We start from the raw sequence: 18,503 nt of genomic DNA, 5'->3' as shown, positions 1-18,503 counted from the left end.
TGATCTCCAGCATCTCCACAAAACGACATGACCCACTCTCAGTAGTATCTTTACATACAGATGAGGGAGGACACCACTTCGACTGGGACAACACATCCACCTTAGGACAAGCCAAACAGAGACACGTGTGAGAATTCCTATTAGCATGGCACTCCAACCAGAACTCTATCAACAAATACATTGACTTGGATCCCATTTACCACCACTGAGAAAAAGAATAGGAAATTGCATCACCACTGGAAATGATGTCACCACAGGAAATGACATCAACACAAGGAAACCTAAACACATAAATAGAAAGCGGGCCATGCCATCAGTGCTTCATTCGGAGGCCTGTTGATGATATTGGTGATGAAAACGAACCTTCCAGCTCAGTGAGCAAACCTACATCCAGAACCTCAACCTGAGCTACAAATCTTCTCAATACCTGCTAATCTGCACATCCCTCGACGCTATGGGTAGTTTAGCATGGCCAAATCACCTAACCTGCACATCTTTGGACAGTGGGAGGAAACCGGAGCACCCGGATGAAAACCACACAGACACGAGGAGAATGTGCAAACTCCACACAGTCAGTCGCCCGAGGCTGGAATTGAACCTGGGTCCCTGGTGCTGTGAGGCAGCAGTGCTAACCACTGAGCCACTCCTTGATGGGCTAATTGTTCCAAACCAGCCCCACCGGGCAGGACATGCTGATGTGCCAGATACTTGCACCAATTAACAAAACCTCAGTCATTTCAGGAACCTCTCAGGACGACCTCTTGGGGACGTCGTCAAATTCTCCCTCAAGAAGTCAAATATCACCGCTGACTGACTCATAGGAAAGCCTGACTTGTGATCGAGCAAGATAAGTGAGGGTTTTCCAGGGCGGGAGCAAGCACACGTTGGGAATGTGCAGCGGCGATGGCGAGGTGTTGAGGAGAGCACACAAACCTCCAAACAAGGATTTTCTTGCTCCTTGGATGCTGCCTGACCTGCTGTGCTTTTCCAGCACCACTCTAATCTAGAATCCAAACAACCCTCGCCTACCCAACCCTCGAGGCACCACCTCCTGCGAAGCCGGTATGCGCCACCATCGATCCAACAAACCGAAGTGGATGCAAGGTTACCCTCAAAAAGGACAACCCCCAACTGCAAAAACACCAGGAGCAAATCTCCTACGCTGCTGAGGGCCTCCAACCCTCATGAGTAATATATCCTCACGCAGAGGGAGAGGCTTTGACTGCCTCTGCGCTACAATCTTGAGAAACAGCAGAATGCAATCTAAGGATTGATCAAAGTCTGATATTTCTAACCCAGTGTTGCCGAGGGAAGCTGGTGTCGACGGATTAGGGATTTCTTTTTTTTGGGGGAGGGAGCGTTGGTGACGAAGAAATGATGTTCAAATAAAGGAAGAGGCCATTAGCTCCATCACCCACTGCCTGCTATCCTACTGGTTTCTCTCCCCTGCAAATATCTTGTTTTTAAGTATCAGCAAGTTCCTTCTTTGAAGCAATCAGGAAGAGAAAACGTTTTCCTCCACATAGAAAAGCAAACAGATTTGTGATAAATACAGATATATCACATTCTCGAGGTAATGTCAAGGCCTTGCTGAGGGGACAGCGATTCAGCAGAATGGTATCAATTATGGAAAGAGAGAGTGGGGAATCTGAGGCTAAGGACTGAAAGCTAGGACATTTACTGGAGTAAAACAGATCACGATTAAAACAAGAGAAGCTGTTTGGACAGTAAACAGAGCTCACAGACTTAGTGATTTGCAAAAGAACGAGAGGAAGGGATGAGGAAGCAATTTTTCTTTCCTTCCACCAAGTTTCGACAAACCACTCAAAAGGGAACTGAATAAAAAACAGTTGTCAGAAGGAGCTCCAGCTGGAGGAGATAGAGAGTTGAATGAACACTCAGGGTAAAGGTATTCCCATGGTTACTGGAAAAGGGGGGTGAATGGGTTGAAAGGATGGCCTTTCAGCCAAGTGACTCATATTTGGGATGCAGTTTCCCATCAATATGCAACGACGTTAAGTGACAGCCCCTTTAACAAGGGGACTTGGCAGGGCAGGTTAAGAGGAAAAAAATGGTCAGTCATGTCTTATAAGATCTACGTGAAGGGAGATAACAGGGGTCTGCGTGCAGCGAGGGGCTGTGTGTGGTGGAGGGGTAATGTGGGTTGGGTGGGTAATGTGGGAGGAGGGGCTTGGGTGGTGAAGGAGCACTGGTGTGGGTTTGGGGGATAGGGTGGGGGTGGGGCAACAAGGAAAGGGTGCGGGAAGGAAGGAGTGTGAAATTGGGGGTGGGAGGAGGGAGAGGGGTGTGGGCAAAGAGCAAATGTGTTGTAGAGGTTTACGCAGGAGGGGGTAGGGGTTTGAGGAGAAGGGGGTAAGGGGGTAGGGGGGTAAGGGGGTAAGGGGGTGAGGGGTGAGGGGTGAGGGGTGGGGGAGGGGGTAAGGGGGTAAGGGGGTAAGGGGGTGAGGGTGGGGGTGAGGGGTGGGGGTGAGGGGTGGGGGTGAGGGGTGGGGGTGAGGGGTGGGGGAGAGGGCTGTGGGATTGGGGTAGGAGGGGGGGTTGGGAGGAGGTCAACAAGGTGGGGAGAGGGTGAGGTGGGGGGTTGGGGTGAGAGAAGGGGATAACTGGTTGGGCAGACTATGGTTTGGGAGAGTGGGGTCTCAGAGTAAGGTTTGACTGTGTGGTGTGAGATACTTGGGGGAGGGGGGAGGGTTGTGGATTCATTTACCGGAGGGCTAGTGGTTAGCACAGACCAGTTTGGGCCAAAGGGCCTGTCTCTGTGCTGTAGGACTCTACGACTGTATTGTGCATTTGTACACGGGAAGGGGGGTATTTACTTGGGGGTGGTGGTGAGGTGGGTTTGTTTACTGGGGGACATGGGGGGGTGAGGTGGGTTTGTTTACTGAGGGACATGGGGTGGTGAGGTGGGTTTGTTTACTGGGGGACATGGGGGGGTGAGGTGGGTTTGTTTACTGAGGGACATGGGGGGGTAAGGTGGGTTTGTTTACTGAGGGACATGGGGGGGTGAGGTGGGTTTGTTTACTGGGGGACATGGGGGGGGGTGAGGTGGGTTTGTTTACTGGGGGACATGGGGGGGGTGAGGTGGGTTTGTTTACTGGGGGACATGGGGGGGGTGAGGTGGGTTTGTTTACTGGGGGACATAGGGGGGTGACGTGGGTTTGTTTACTGGGGGACACGGGGGGGGGGGTGAGGTGGGTTTGTTTACTGGGGGACACTGGGGGGGGGGGGTGACGTGGGGTGGTTTACTGGGGGACACGGGGGGGGTGAGGTGTGTTTGTTTACCGGGGGACACGGGGGGGGTGAGGTGGGTTTGTTTACTGGGGGACACGGGGGGGGGGGGGGGGGGGGTGAGGTGGGTTTGTTTACTGGGGGACACGGGGGGGGGGGTGAGGTGGGTTTGTTTACTGGGGGACACGGGGGGGGTGAGGTGGGTTTGTTGACTAGGGGACACGGGGGGGGGTGACGTGGGTTTGTTTACTGGGGGACACGGGGGGGTTGACGTGGGGTTGTTTACTGGGGGACACGGGGGGTTGACGTGGGGTTGTTTACTGGGGGACACGGGGGGGGTGACGTGGGTTTGTTTACTGGGGGACACGGGGGGGGGGGTGAGGTGGGTTTGTTTACTGGGGGACACGGGGGGGGTGAGGTGGGTTTGTTTACTGGGGGACACGGGGGGGGGGGGTGAGGTGTGTTTGTTTACTAGGGACACGGGGGGGTGAGGTGAGTTTGTTTACTGGGGGACACGGGGGGGATGACGTGGGTTTGTTTACTGGTGTGACGGGGGGGGGTGACGTGGGTTTGTTTACTGGGGTCACGGGGGGGGGTGACGTGGGTTTGTTTACTGGGGTCACGGGGGGGTGACGTGGGTTTGTTTACTGGGGTCACGGGGGGGGTGACGTGGGTTTGTTTACTGGGGGACACGGGGGGGGGGTGACGTGGGTTTGTTTACTGGGGGACACGGGGGGGGTGACGTGGGTTTGTTTACTGGGGTCACGGGGGGGGTGACGTGGGTTTGTTTACTGGGGTCACGGGGGGGGTGACGTGGGTTTGTTTACTGGGGGACACGGGGGGGGGTGACGTGGGTTTGTTTACTGGTGTCACGGGGGGGGGTGAGGTGGGTTTGTTTACTGGGGGACACGGGGGGGTGTGACGTGGGTTTGTTTACTGGGGGACACGGGGGGGGGTGACGTGGGTTTGTTTACTGGTGTCACGGGGGGGGGTGAGGTGGGTTTGTTTACTGGGGGACACGGGGGGGTGTGACGTGGGTTTGTTTACTGGGGGACACGGGGGGGTGTGACGTGGGTTTGTTTACTGGGGGACACGGGGGGGTGACGTGGGTTTGTTTACTGGTGTCACGGGGGGGGGTGACGTGGGTTTGTTTACTGGGGGACACGGGGGGGTGTGACGTGGGTTTGTTTACTGGGGGACACGGGGTGTGACGTGGGGTTGTTTACTGGGGTCACGGGGGGTTGACGTGGGTTTGTTTACTGGGGGACATGGGGGGGGTGACGTGGGTTTGTTTACTGGGGGACACGGGGGCGGGGGGTGACGTGGGTTTGTTTACTGGGGGACACGGGGTGTGACGTGGGGTTGTTTACTGGGGTCACGGGGGGTTGACGTGGGTTTGTTTACTGGGGGACACGGGGGCGGGGAGTGACGTGGGGTTGTTTACTGGGAGACGGGGGTGACATGGGGTTGTTTACTGGGGGACGGGGGTGACATGGGGTTGTTTACTGGGGGACGGGGTGGTGAGGTGTGTTTGTTTACTGGGGGACACGGGGGGGGGGTGGGTAAGGTGAGTTTGATTACTGGGGTATACGGGTGGGTAAGGTGAGTTTGATTACTGGGGTATACGGGGGGGTGACGTGGGTTTGTTTACTGGGGGACACGGGGGGGTGACGTGGGTTTGTTTACTGGGGGACACGGGGGGGGGGGGGGGGTGAGGTGGGTTTGTTTCCTGGGGGACACGGGGGGTGAGGTGGGTTTGTTTCCTGGGGGACACGGGGGGTGAGGTGGGTTTGTTTACTGGGGGACACGGGGGGGGGGGGGGTGACGTGGGTTTGTTTACTGGGGGACACGGGGGGGGGGGGGGGGTGACGTGGGTTTGTTTACTGGGGGACACGGGGGGGGGGGGTGACGTGGGTTTGTTTACTGGGGGACACGGGGGGGTGAGGTGGGTTTGTTTACTGGGGGACACGGGGGGGGGGGGTGAGGTGGGTTTGTTTACTGGGGGACACGGGGGGGGGGTGACGTGGGTTTGTTTACTGGGGGACACGGGGGGGGTGAGGTGGGTTTGTTTACTGGGGGACACGGGGGGGGTGAGGTGGGTTTGTTTACTGGGGGACACGGGGGGGGAGTGAGGTGGGTTTGTTTACTGGGGAACACGGGGGGGGGGTGAGGTGGGTTTGTTTACTGGGGGACACGGGGGGTGTGAGGTGTGTTTGTTTACTGGGGGACACGGGGGGGGGTGAGGTGGGTTTGTTTACTGGGGAACACTGGGGGACGGTGAGGTGGGTTTGTTTACTGGGCTCAGGGGGGGTGACGTGGGGTTGTTTACTGGGGGACGCGGGGGTGACGTGAGGTTGTTTACTGGGGGACAAGGGGGGCGTGACGTGGGTTTGTTTACTGGGGTCACGGGGGGGGGGTGACGTGGGTTTGTTTACTGGGGGACACGGGGGGGGTGACGTGGGGTTGTTTACTGGGGGACGGGGGGGGTGACGTGGGTTTGTTTACTGGGGGACGGGGGGGGTGACGTGGGTTTGTTTACTGGGGGACGGGGGGGTGACGTGGGTTTGTTTACTTGGGGACGGGGGGGTGACGTGGGTTTGTTTACTGGGGGACGGGGGGGTGACGTGGGTTTGTTTACTGGGGGACACGGGGGGGGGTGAGGTGGGTTTGTTTACTGGGGGACACGGGGGGTGAGGTGGGTTTGTTTTCTGGGGGACACGGGGGGTGAGGTGGGTTTGTTTACTGGGGGACACGGGGGGGGGGGGGGGTGAGGTGGGTTTGTTTCCTGGGGGACACGGGGGGTGAGGTGGGTTTGTTTCCTGGGGGACACGGGGGGTGAGGTGGGTTTGTTTACTGGGGGACACGGGGGGGGGGGGGGGGGGGGGGGGTGACGTGGGTTTGTTTACTGGGGGACACGGGGGGGGGGGTGACGTGGGTTTGTTTACTGGGGGACACGGGGGGGGGGGTGACGTGGGTTTGTTTACTGGGGGACACGGGGGGGGGTGACGTGGGTTTGTTTACTGGGGGACACGGGGGGGTGAGGTGGGTTTGTTTACTGGGGGACACGGGGGGGGGGTGACGTGGGTTTGTTTACTGGGGGACACGGGGGGGTGAGGTGGGTTTGTTTACTGGGGGACACGGGGGGGGGTGAGGTGGGTTTGTTTACTGGGGGACACGGGGGGGGGGTGAGGTGGGTTTGTTTACTGGGGGACACGGGGGGGGTGAGGTGGGTTTGTTTACTGGGGAACACGGGGGGGGGTGAGGTGGGTTTGTTTACTGGGGGACACGGGGGGGGGTGAGGTGTGTTTGTTTACTGGGGGACACGGGGGGGGGGTGAGGTGGGTTTGTTTACTGGGGAACACTGGGGGGGGGGTAAGGTGGGTTTGTTTACTGGGCTCAGGGGGGGTGACGTGGGGTTGTTTACTAGGGTCACGGGGGGGGTGACGTGGGTTTGTTTACTGGGGGACACGGGGGGGGGGGTGAGGTGAGTTTGTTTACTGGGGAACACGGGGGGGGGTGAGGTGGGTTTGTTTACTGGGGAACACTGGGGGACGGTGAGGTGGGTTTGTTTACGGGGCTCAGGGGGGGTGACGTGGGGTTGTTTACTGGGGGACGCGGGGGTGACGTGAGGTTGTTTACTGGGGGACAAGGGGGGCGTGACGTGGGTTTGTTTACTGGGGGACGGGGGGGTGACGTGGGGTTGTTTACTGGGGGACGGGGGGGGTGACGTGGGTTTGTTTACTGGGGGACGGGGGGGTGACGTGGGTTTGTTTACTGGGGGACGGGGGGGTGACGTGGGTTTGTTTACTGGGGGACGGGGGGGTGACGTGGGTTTGTTTACTGGGGGACACGGGGGGGGTGAGGTGGGTTTGTTTACTGGGGGACACGGGGGGTGAGGTGGGTTTGTTTTCTGGGGGACATGGAGGGGGGGTGAGGTGGGTTTGTTTACTGGGGGACACGGGGGGGTGAGGTGGGTTTGTTTACTGGGGGACACGGGGGGGTGAGGTGGGTTTGTTTACTGGGGGACACGGGGGGGTGAGGTGGGTTTGTTTACTGGGGGACACGGGGGGGTGAGGTGGGTTTGTTTACTGGGGGACACGGGTGGGGTTGAGGTGGGTTTGTTTACTGGGGAACACTGGGGGGCGGTGAGGTGGGTTTGTTTACTGGGGTCACGGGGGGGTGACGTGGGGTTGTTTACTGGGGTCACGGGGGGGTGACGTGGGGTTGTTTACTGGGGTCATGGGGGGGTGACGTGGGGTCGTTTACTGGGGTCACGGGGGGGTGACGTGGGGTCGTTTACTGGGGTGACGTGGGGTCATTTACTGGGGTCACGGGGGGGTGACATGGGGTTGTTTACTGGGGACGGGGTGGGGGTGACGTGGGTTTGTTTACTGGGGTCACGGGGGGTGACGTGGGGTCGTTTACTGGGGTCACCGGGGGGTGACGTGGGGTCGTTTACTGGGGTCACGGGGGGGGTGACGTGGGGTCGTTTACTGGGGTGACGTGGGGTCATTTACTGGGGTCACAGGGGGGTGGTGTGGGTTCGTTTACTGGGGTCACGGGGGGGTGACATGGGGTTGTTTACTGGGGACGGGGTGGGGGTGACGTGGGTTTGTTTACTGGGGTCACGGGGGGTGACGTGGGGTCGTTTACTGGGGTCACCGGGGGGTGACGTGGGGTCGTTTACTGGGGTCACCGGGGGGTGACGTGGGGTCGATTACTGGGGTCACCGGGGGGTGACGTGGGGTCATTTACTGGGGTCACGTGGGGGTGACATGGGGTTGTTTACTGGGGACGGGGTGGGGGTGACGTGGGGTTGTTTACTGGGAGACGGGGGGGGTGACGTGTTATTGTTTACTGGGGGACGGGGGGGTGAGGTGGGGTTGTTTTACTGGGGGACGGGGGGGTGAGGTGGGGTTGTTTTACTGGGGGACGGGGGGGTGAGGTGGGGTTGTTTTACTGGGGGACGGGGGGGTGAGGTGGGGTTGTTTTACTGGGGGGCGGGGGGGTGAGGTGGGGTTGTTTTACTGGGGACGGTGGGGTTGTTTACTGGATGACGGGGGGGTGACGTGGGGTTGTTTACTGGGGGACGCGGGGGTGACGTGGGGTTGTTTACTGGGGGACGCGGGGGTGACGTGGGGTTGTTTACTGGGCGACGCGGGGGTGACGTGGGGTTGTTTACTGGGGGACGCGGGGGTGACGTGGGGTTGTTTACTGGGCGACGCGGGGGTGACGTGGGGTTGTTTACTGGGGGACGTGGGGGTGACGTGAGGTTGTTTACTGGGGGACGGGGGGGTGACGTGTTATTGTTTACTGGGGGACGGGGGGTTTAGGTGGGGTTGTTTACTGGGGACGGTGGGGTGAGGTGGGGTTGTTTACTGGGGGACGGGGGTTGACGTGTTATTGTTTACTGGGGGACGGGGGGTGACGTGGGGATTGTTTACTGGGGGACGGGGGGTGACGTGGGGTTTGTTTACTGGAAGGTATTTCTGTGGTGGGGGTTACTCGGTGGGTGTGTTTGCGGGGGAGGGGGGGTTGTATACTTGGTGGGGTATTTAGCGAGGGAGCCGAATAAGTACTTGGAGAAGGGTTTTGTACGGTTGGGGGGGTATTTACCCGGAAGGGGGTATTTACCCAGGTGGTCCGGGTATTTACCAGGAAGGTGTGTCCGGGGCTTGGGTAGGATGTGTGTTCCTGGGGGTGGGGTATTTACCAGGAAGGTGTGTACCCGGGGGATGGGATATTTACCAGGAAGGTGTGTACCCGGGGGATGGGATATTTACCAGGAAGGTGTGTACCCGGGCGGTGGGTAGGGAGTGTGTACCCGGGGGTGGGGGGGGGGGGGGGTAGGATATTTACCAGGAAGGTGTGTACCCGGTGGGTGGGTAGGGAGTTTGTACCCAGGGGTGTGGTATTTACCAGGAATGTGTGTACCCGGGGGGAGTAGGATATTTGCCAGCAAGGTGTGTACCCAGGGGGTAGGATATTTACCAGGAAGGTGTACACCCAGGGATGGGGTATTTACCAGGAAGGTGTGTACCCGGGGGGGTGGGTAGGATATTTACCAGGAAGGTGTGTACCCAGGGGAGGAGTGGGTAGGGAGTGTGTACCCGGGGATGGGGTACTTACCAGGAAGGTGTGTACCCGGGGATGGGGTACTTACCAGGAAGGTGTGTACCCGGGAGGGTGGGTAGGGAGTGTGTACCCGGGGATGGTGTATTTACCAGGAAGGTGTGTACCGGGGGGGAGTGGGTAGGGAGTGTGTACCCGGGGATGGGGTATTTACCAGGAAGGTGTGTACCCGGTGGGTGGGTAGGGAGTTTGTACCCGGGGGGAGTAGGATATTTGCCAGGAAGGTGTGTACCCAGGGGGTAGGATATTTACCAGGAAGGTGTACACCCAGGGATGGGGTATTTACCAGGAAGGTGTGTACCCGGGGGGAGGGGTAGGGAATGTGTACCCGGGGGGAATGGGGTATTTGCCAGGAATGTGTGTACCTGGGGGGTAGGATATTTACCAGGAAGGAGTGTACCCGGGGATGGGAGGCAGTCTGTACCCGGAGGGGATGGGGTATTTACCAGGAAGGTGTGTACCGGGGGGGGGTAGGGAGTGTGTACCCGGGGATGGTGTATTTACCAGGAAGGTGTGTACCGGGGGGGGGTGGGGAGGGAGTGTGTACCCGGGGATGGGGTATTTACCAGGAAGGTGTGTACTCAGGGGGAGGAACGGAGTGCGAGCTCAATTCCCGCGCTCGGCGCCAGTGTATCACTCTCTCTGTGACGTTGCCGATGACGCTCGGTGTATCATTGAGAATGTAACAAACCCCGAGCCAATCAACCAATCACCGGTCGCTCGATCAGTCCATCCACCATCGATCAGCCGGGGCCAGCTCCCCCCAGCCCCCACGCCCGAAAAAGGGGCTCCCTCCAAATGCAGCGGCAATTGGCCGGCGGCTTCGGTCCTTGGGGGCGGGTGGCTTCACTGTCCCGCCGCCGCCGCCGCCGCCGCCGCCCCCCGGGGAGAGGGCTCCTTCTTGCCCCCCGCCCCCCCCGGGGGCAGGACCCTGTCCCCTCTCTCCCCCCCCCTCCCCATCCCCGGGAGCCCCTGGGAGGGGGTAATATTGACCCCGTTAGTCACTCTCACCTCGCCGTGTCCATGCTGCTCGAAGCTGTGACGACTCCTTTTTTTATTATTTCACCTCCTGCTGCCTTCAAACTCCCGAGAAGATTAAAAACCTGATTATCGCTCTCTCCCGGCTTCTCCGAGATCGCATCCAAAGGCAGGGCTCCGGCTCCGGCTGCATTCGAGGCGATGCAAAGGGAGGCGGCTTGCAAAGTGCCCGCGGTTTGGGGGGGGGGGGCTGCGGCCTCGGGGGGGTTTTATTTTCTTGTTATTTTTCGGATTTGAAAACAACAACAACCCGGCCACGGACCCCGCGCCTCAACCGAACACTGGAGGGGGGGGGCCGAGCAGGCCACGCCCACTGACTCTCATTGGCCGGCGCCGCCAATCCCGCGCTGCCCATTGGCCAGGGCGCGCCGCCGGTCAGGGGGAAGCAGGGTTGGGTGCACCCGCCTCGCGGACACCGCGCCGAGACTCCCCTCTCCACCCCCTCAGCGCGCGCGTGCGCGGCCGGGCACCCTGCTCCTCGTCCCCCCCCCAAAGCCCGGGCAGGCCCTTCAGCCCGTCCTCCCGGCTGCTAGCCCACCCACGTCACCGGAACCGGCCGCTGCCTTCACGCACGCGCACGTACCAAGAGGTTGATACAAGGAAATGGAGAGGGTTACCATGTGCCAGAAGAGACACGTGTCTTCAATAAACGTGTGTTCATGTCCACACATGTCAATGACGTGTATACACATGACTGACTATATATACACATCAGTGTCTGTGTATACACATGAATGTCTGTGTATACGCATATCAGTGCCCGTGTATGCACATGATTGGATGTATATACACGTCAGTGTCTGTGTATACACACGACTGCCTGTGTATATACACACGTCAGTATCCATGTATACGCTTGACTGCCCATATATACACAAGTCAGTGTCGATGTATACGCTTGACTGCCTGTATATACACACGTCAGTGTCTGTGTATATGCTTGACTGTATATACACACGTCAGTGTCTGTGTATACGCATGACTGTATATACACACGTCAGTGTCTGTGTATACGCATGACTGTATATACACACGGCAGTGTCTGTATATGCATGACTGTATATACACATGTCAGTGTCCGTGTATACGCATGACTGTAGATACACATGTCAGTGTCCGTGTATACGCATGACTGTAGATACACATGTCAGTGTCCGTGTATACGCATGACTGTATATACACATGTCAGTGTCCGTGTATACGCATGACTGTATATACACATGTCAGTGTCCGTGTATACGCATGACTGTATATACACATGTCAGTGTCCGTGTATACGCATGACTGTATATACACATGTCAGTGTCCGTGTATACGCATGACTGTATATACACATGTCAGTGTCCGTGTATACGCATGACTGTATATACACATGTCAGTGCCTGTGTATACGCATGACTGTTTATACACATGTCTGTGTCTGTGTATATATGTGAATGTCTGTGTATAGGCATGTCTGTGTGAGTATAGGCATGGCAATGTCCATGTATACACATGAATGTCTGTGTATACGGATGTCAGTGCCCGTGTATACACATGACTGTCTACGTATAGGCGTGTTAGTGTCCATGTATACGCATTTCTGTCCATGTACACACATGACTGTCAGTGTATAGGAATGTCTGTGTCGGTGTATATGCATGTCTGTGTATACACGTCTGTATCCATGAACAGTCATGTGTATACATGTGCACACATGCGTATAATCCATGTATACACATGACTTTTCATGTATATACATGACAACTCTATGTCTGTGTATACATATAGGTGGACAAGCAGGAGACGTTTCGTAGTGTCCAGGGATGTGTAGGTTAGGTAGATTAGCCATGGGGAATACAGGGTTGCTTAGATAGGTTGGGATGGGGAGGGGTGTGGTGGGGAGGTGAGTCTGAGTGGGTTGCTATTTGGAGGCTTGGTGTGGATTTGATGGGCTGAATGGCCTGTTTCCGCACTGTAGGGATTCTATGATTTCTATAAACAACTCAGCAGCTCTGGCAGCATCCGTGAAGGGAAAACAGAGTCAGCATTTCTTCTTCGGAACTAGTAGCAGATTTGAAAAGGTGGTAAATATGCTGAAGTCAGGGGATGAGGTGAATGGGGAAGGAGTGACAGGATAAGTGAAGACTGAGCCCAGAGAGAGAGAGAGAGAGAAAAAGACATGCAGACTGAAGATGGATGTTCATATGTCAAGGAAGGAGAAAATCTGATAACGGGGACAGTGAGTAGATAAGGCAGCCCATATCATGACAGGGCCTAGGTTCAGGGATGGGTAAAGGTTTTAGGAGACACAAAAATTATTGAATTTGATATTAAGTCCTGAAGGCTGCAGGTCCCCAAGTGGAAAATGAGGTGTTGTTCTTCCAGTTTGCGCTGAGCTTCACTGGAGCCCTGCAGCAAGCCTGAGACAATGATACCAGCCACGGAACAGAGTGGTGCGTTAAAGTGGCAGGCAACAGGAAACTCCGAGAGAACATGGGTGTTTCCCCAAAATGGTCACTCATCCTGCATTTCCTCTCCCCAGTGTGGAGGAGACCACATTGTGAACCGCAAATGGAGGAGGTTAGTTGGAGTGAAGTGCAGGGAAATCGCTGCTGCACCTGGAAGGGGTATGTGGGGCCTGGATAGTGAGGAGGGGTGGAGTAACTGGGCAGGAGTTACACCTACTGCAATGGCATGGGAGTGTGCCATGGGGAGGTGTTGGATGTGGAGGTGGAGTGGACTAGGGTGTCCTGAAGGGAATCGTCCCTGACGAAAGTTGGCAAGGGAGGGGAAGGGACCAAATGTTAATATACCTTTTAATTTATTCATTCTTTCTGCACTGGTACAATTCTGTGATTCTGTGAAATACTGGCCTAGCCAGCAACACCCACATCCCATTAACAAATAAAATAATTCACATCAGCAGAATAGTCAAAGCAGTTCAAAGTCCACTTTTAAGGTGCCCTCAGATAAATTCTACTTAAATTCAACTCGGTTCTTGTTTAACTTATTCAATATTTCAAAATTCTCAGCAATAGATAATCCATTTGCTTTAGCACAAACCCAGTGTTGCAAGGTGAGTTGAGATCTCAAGGAATCAATGAAGAGCAACTCATTCACACAACCACCTGATGAAGGAGCGACGCTCCGAAAGCTAGTGCTTCCAATTAAACCTGTTGGACTATAACCTGGTGTTGTGTGATTTTTAACTTCATTCACTCCAAGGTGTGTTCACTGTTTCTTAACTGCTCACTCATTTCAAATTCCAGTTTATGAAGTGTGCTCCAGTCTAGACTATCAAACACTGTTTGAGAAAGGGGAGGAATCCCTCCCCACAATATTCATAGAAAGAGGAGAATACTCACTAAAAGGCAGCATCACTGGTGAGCAAAGCAATTATCATGCAAACAGACCAGTGGGTTTAATTTTAGGGATATAGAGTTAAAGACTGAAGTTACACTAAATCTATGGCATCCTGTCAGGTCATTTATACAGATAAGAGATTCTTTTTTATTTATGAGGGTTTGGGTTGTTTTAAAATTCATTCATGAAATGAGGGTGGTGCTGGCTATTGCCCATCCCTAATTGCCCAGAGGGCAGTTCAGAGTCAACCACATTGCTGTGTCTCTGGAGTCACATGTAGGCCAGACCAGGTAAGGATGACAATTTCCTTCCCTAAAGGACATTAGTGAACTAGATAGGATTTTACCAACAATTGGCTATGGTTTTATGGTCAGCATTAGACTCTAAATTCTACGTGTTTATTGAATTCAAATTCCACCATCTGCTGTGGTGGGATTTGAACTTGTGTCACAGAACGTTACCTGGGTCTCTGGATTAACAGTCCAGCAATAATTCCACTGGGCCATTGCCTCCCCTAAATACTCTTATAATTTGGGATTGTACCTTTTGATTGTAAGTAAATATAGTTGGAGGTTGAGGGCATAGGAATATTCTAAAGTTTCCCTGACAGGATGTCTCAGTCGTTTGACTGGTCAAGATGAAAGGAAGGTTTTGATTGCCTGACTGAGGAGAATGATGCACCGTATTTATGTTTGAAAACCTACAAACACATGAGTTAGGCCATTCAGCCCTTGGAGTTTACGCTGCCATTCAATAAGTCTATGGCTGAACTGTTGTATTCTAACTCGCATTCCTATCTCTGATAACTTTTGATTTTCTTGCCGAAAATCAAAATCTTCCTTTCTCTGCCTTTAAAATATTCACCTACCTCTGCCTTTAAAATATTCACTGACTCCACCTCCGCCACATTCTGAGGCAAACAATTCCAGACTCACCTGCGAAAGTGTCTCCTCATCACTGTTCAAAAAGGATGACACCGAGTACTAAAACAGTGCCCCCTAGTCTACCCACAAGAGGATACATCCCCTAGGGGTGGCACGGTGGGTCAGAGTTTAGCACTGTTGCCTCACGGCGCCAGGGACCTGGGCTCAATTCCACCCTCAGGTCACTGCCTTTGTGGAGTTTGCCCATCCTCTCCATGTCTGTATCGGTTTTCTCCCACAGCCCAAAGATGTGCAGGCCAGGTGAATTGGCTGTGCTAAATTGCCCATAGTGTAAGGTGCATTAGTTAGGGGGAAAATGGGTCTGGGTGGATTACTCTTCGGAGGGTCGGTGTGGACTTGTTGAGCTGAAGGGCCTGTTTCCATACTGTAGGGAATCTAATCTTTTCACTTGCACCTTGTCAAAGTTGTTCAGGATCTTGAAACTTCAGTTGGGTCACTCCTTACTCTTCCAAACCCCAGTGCAAACAATTCCTATCTGTCCAAACTTTCCTCAGAGGATACCTCACACTCATCGGGGGTCTCAATCTCGTAAACCTCCTCTGAACCATCTTCAAAGAAGGAGATCAAAACTGTGCACAGTATTCAAGATGTGGTCTCATCAATGCCCTGTTTTAGTCAGGTGTAATCTCCTTACTTTTATATTCAATATATTTCCTAATAAACAAAAGCATTTCATGAGATTTCTTAATCACTTTCTATTCCTGCATTGCAACTTTTTGTGACTTATGAACTTGAACACTTACAGCCCTCTGCACCTGGAAATCTGAATTAATTTTCCATTTAAGTAATACTGGCCTGTAGTTTACTGTTCTCCACCCCCACACCCTTCTTGAATAGAGTTACTTTTGCTGTTCATTATTATTTCCTGTCATGATGGAACCTTTCCAGAATCTTAATTTTTTAAAAATTAATGCCAATGCATCTGCTACCTCATTAGCAACATCCTCTAAGACTCTAGGATTGAATCCATCAGGACCCAATGACTAATGAACCCACAGTCCTATCAGTCTGCTCTGTATCACTTCCCTAATGATTAGATTGTCACCAAATTCCTCCCTTTCTTCAATCTTCTGATTTTAAAGTGAGTGTTTCTGCCCAGCTCAGCTCAATCCTCTGTCACCTAAGATCTGTCCTCATAGGGCAATGCTCTGTCCAGTTTGAGCCTATAACTAATGGGGCGGGACTGTGGTTAGCACTGCTGCCTCACAATGCCAGGGTCCCCGGTTCGATTCTAGCTTCGGGCGACTGTCTGTGTGGAGTTTGCACATTCTCCTCGTGTCTGTGTGGGTTTCCTCCCACAGTCCAAAGATGTGCAGGTCAGGTGAATTAGCCATTCTAAATTGCCCATAGTGTTAGGTACATTAGTCAGAGGGAAATGGTTCTGGGTAGGTTACCCTTCGGAGGGTCGGTGTGGACTGGTTGGGCCGAAGGGCCTGCTTTCACACTGTAGAGAATCTAATCTAATCATACTGTCAGCACTTCCCATCATCATCAATATCAATGGTCTGAAATTATTTTTCCTTAAATGACTTAGCTGGAATTCCCTTCCTCTCAACTGATCTGGTCCCAGAGACTAATAATTGACCAAGTAAATCCTCTATTTGCAATTGACAGGAAGCACTGATGGAACTTATGTACACGGTGGGTTGTGTTCTCGCAAACTTGTATGCGTGCTCTAACAAGGAATACATCAAGCCTTGAAGACCTTTGATCCTCCCCCAGTACTGCACCAGTGAGCCAGCCATTCTGTACCACTTTTAACCAAATTGAACTTTAGTCCCTGAATGAAAAGGGGGACAGAGGGGCTGGTGTAGCACAGTGGTAGTGTCCCAAACTTTCAGTCAGGAGGCCCTAGATTAAATCCTACCTCCTCCAGAGGTGTGTTATAACAGCTGTGAGCAGATTTAAAATATCTAAAGAGAAAGATTCCCCTCCAGCTGTCAAACTTGTTGAATGTTTATATTAGAGCAGAAAGGAGGACTGAGTGTTCCATCAGGGCCTGTGTAACCTGTGTACAGCAAACTTTTATTAACCAGCACCTACCGGAGCAGGAGTGTGCTGGCTGATCAAATATTCAGGTTGATCAAGAGATAACGCCAACCGCACTAAACCCTGACCAAGCAAAACTTCGACAAACCAACATCCTCAAAAACAAAATCGATGTCAAAACATGAACTTCTTGAAATCAGTGTAAAAATACACTGTGTAATTGATACAGTAGCTAGTTTGGATACACATCGCGATTATACCTTAAATACTCTAACATCACGGTAGATTCTTTTACTGGTTTATCAAGAATGTAGGTTGATAAGGTACAAGTTAAAACAAAATTAACAGAGTAGAAAGCAGCACTGATGCATGTTCTCTATTTCAACTGTTCAGGTGGCAGAGGTTGGTTCCGCAGCACTTACTAATTAGATTAGATTCCCTACAGTGTGGAAACAGGCCCTTCGGCCCAATAAGTCCATACCAACCCTCTGAAGAGTAACCCACCCAGACCCATTTCCCTCTGACTAATGTACCTAAAATTATGGGCAATTTAGCATGGCCAATTCACCTGACCCGCACATCTTTGGACTGTGGGAGGAATCCAGAGCACCCGGAGGAAACCCACGCAGACACTGGGAATAATGTGCAAACTCCACACAGTCGCCTGAGGCTGGAATCAAACCTGGGTCCCTGGTGCTGTGAGGCAGCAGCGCTAACCACTGAGCCACCATGCCACCCATGAAAAAAATACATGGAAAAATTCAAAATGAAGAGTCATTTATTTTGGACATTTAACAACAGCAGTATTTGTTTATGGTTAGTGTACACACATTTCCATTTGTGAACATTAATGCTCTAACTGTAAACGTTGGACTCTCACAACAGCAAACATTCAAGATCTTTTAAGGTCAGAATTTTGCAGTTTTTATTTACATTTCTGTTGCGGAAAGAAACATCCAGTGTACACAAAAAAATTATTCTGCTTTTATACAACCTGTCAAAAAGCATTAACATATCACAGCATGAAGGAGAAGCCAAGTGCAAAGAAAACAATTAAAATAAAACAAAACATGAACAGCAATGTTTACAGGGAAGTTTACAACACAGTTTTACACATTAACACTAATGCATATTTCAGACGGCACAATGTACAAAAAAGAAACAGATTCAAGAGTGGTTACATATTTGGTTTTGCTTTTAATAAGACAGTCTTCCATACAATGCACACACAGGCAAATCCCTTTCCCCATTTACTCATTCAGAAAGTCAATTCCACATTGAGTTTATTATTTAAGCCATATTCAACCTCCCTTCAGACTGTACAACTGATATTTAAGTAAATACCTGGTGGGGAAATGGAAAGAAAATGAATAAATGAGGTTTTTTATTCTTTAAAGCTACAATGGCTATGTGTATTCCCACCACCTGGATATTCTGAGGTTTAATTTTAACTCTATTGTTATTCAAGCCATCTGCTTATTTTCAGTGACTTTAATTTTCCCCAGCACCAATTTTGGGGGAATTTTGTCCATCACAAAGAATCCTTTGTATTTGTACAGAAATATTTAAACAAAACTATATTTACAAATTTCCAGTAGTGTAATACCAGATATTGTATTATGTGCAGGAACATAAAAATTAATGTAAATTATTGTCAGTTTAGTACCTCCACAGAATTGAATTACTTTACATAATCAAAGGGGGCATAAAGTCAGCAACATGGGGAGTGGGGTGGGCCTGATTTTAACTAAGATCCTCAGCCGAGAAATTAGATGGCAATCTTAAATTTACATTTAATGTTACCTT

At 52.6% G+C, this 18,503-nt stretch overlaps 1 protein-coding gene across 5 annotated transcripts in view; it reads right to left on the bottom strand.

Moving 5' to 3' along the window:
* Positions 1–10,614, bottom strand: part of LOC122560263 (PHD finger protein 20) — a 93,222-nt gene extending 82,608 nt beyond the window's left edge. For 4 of the 5 annotated variants that reach the window (XM_087994756.1, XM_087994758.1, XM_087994759.1 and 1 more), the window contains exon 1: positions 10,393–10,613. The gene's annotated coding sequence lies outside the window, so the exon portion shown is untranslated. Of the gene's footprint in view, positions 1–10,392 lie in introns of all 5 variants that reach the window. The other variant, XM_087994760.1, reaches the window with a different exon arrangement.
* Between the last annotated feature and the right edge of the window lie 7,889 nt (positions 10,615–18,503).

The sequence above is a fragment of the Chiloscyllium plagiosum genome, unplaced genomic scaffold (assembly GCF_037043375.1).
Source record: "Chiloscyllium plagiosum isolate Xiang-an unplaced genomic scaffold, Cpla_swu_hap1 HiC_scaffold_15, whole genome shotgun sequence".
Lineage (NCBI taxonomy): Eukaryota > Metazoa > Chordata > Chondrichthyes > Orectolobiformes > Hemiscylliidae > Chiloscyllium > Chiloscyllium plagiosum.
Note: the sequence above shows the minus strand (reverse complement) of the source record. Positions and strands in the feature narration are given on the sequence as shown.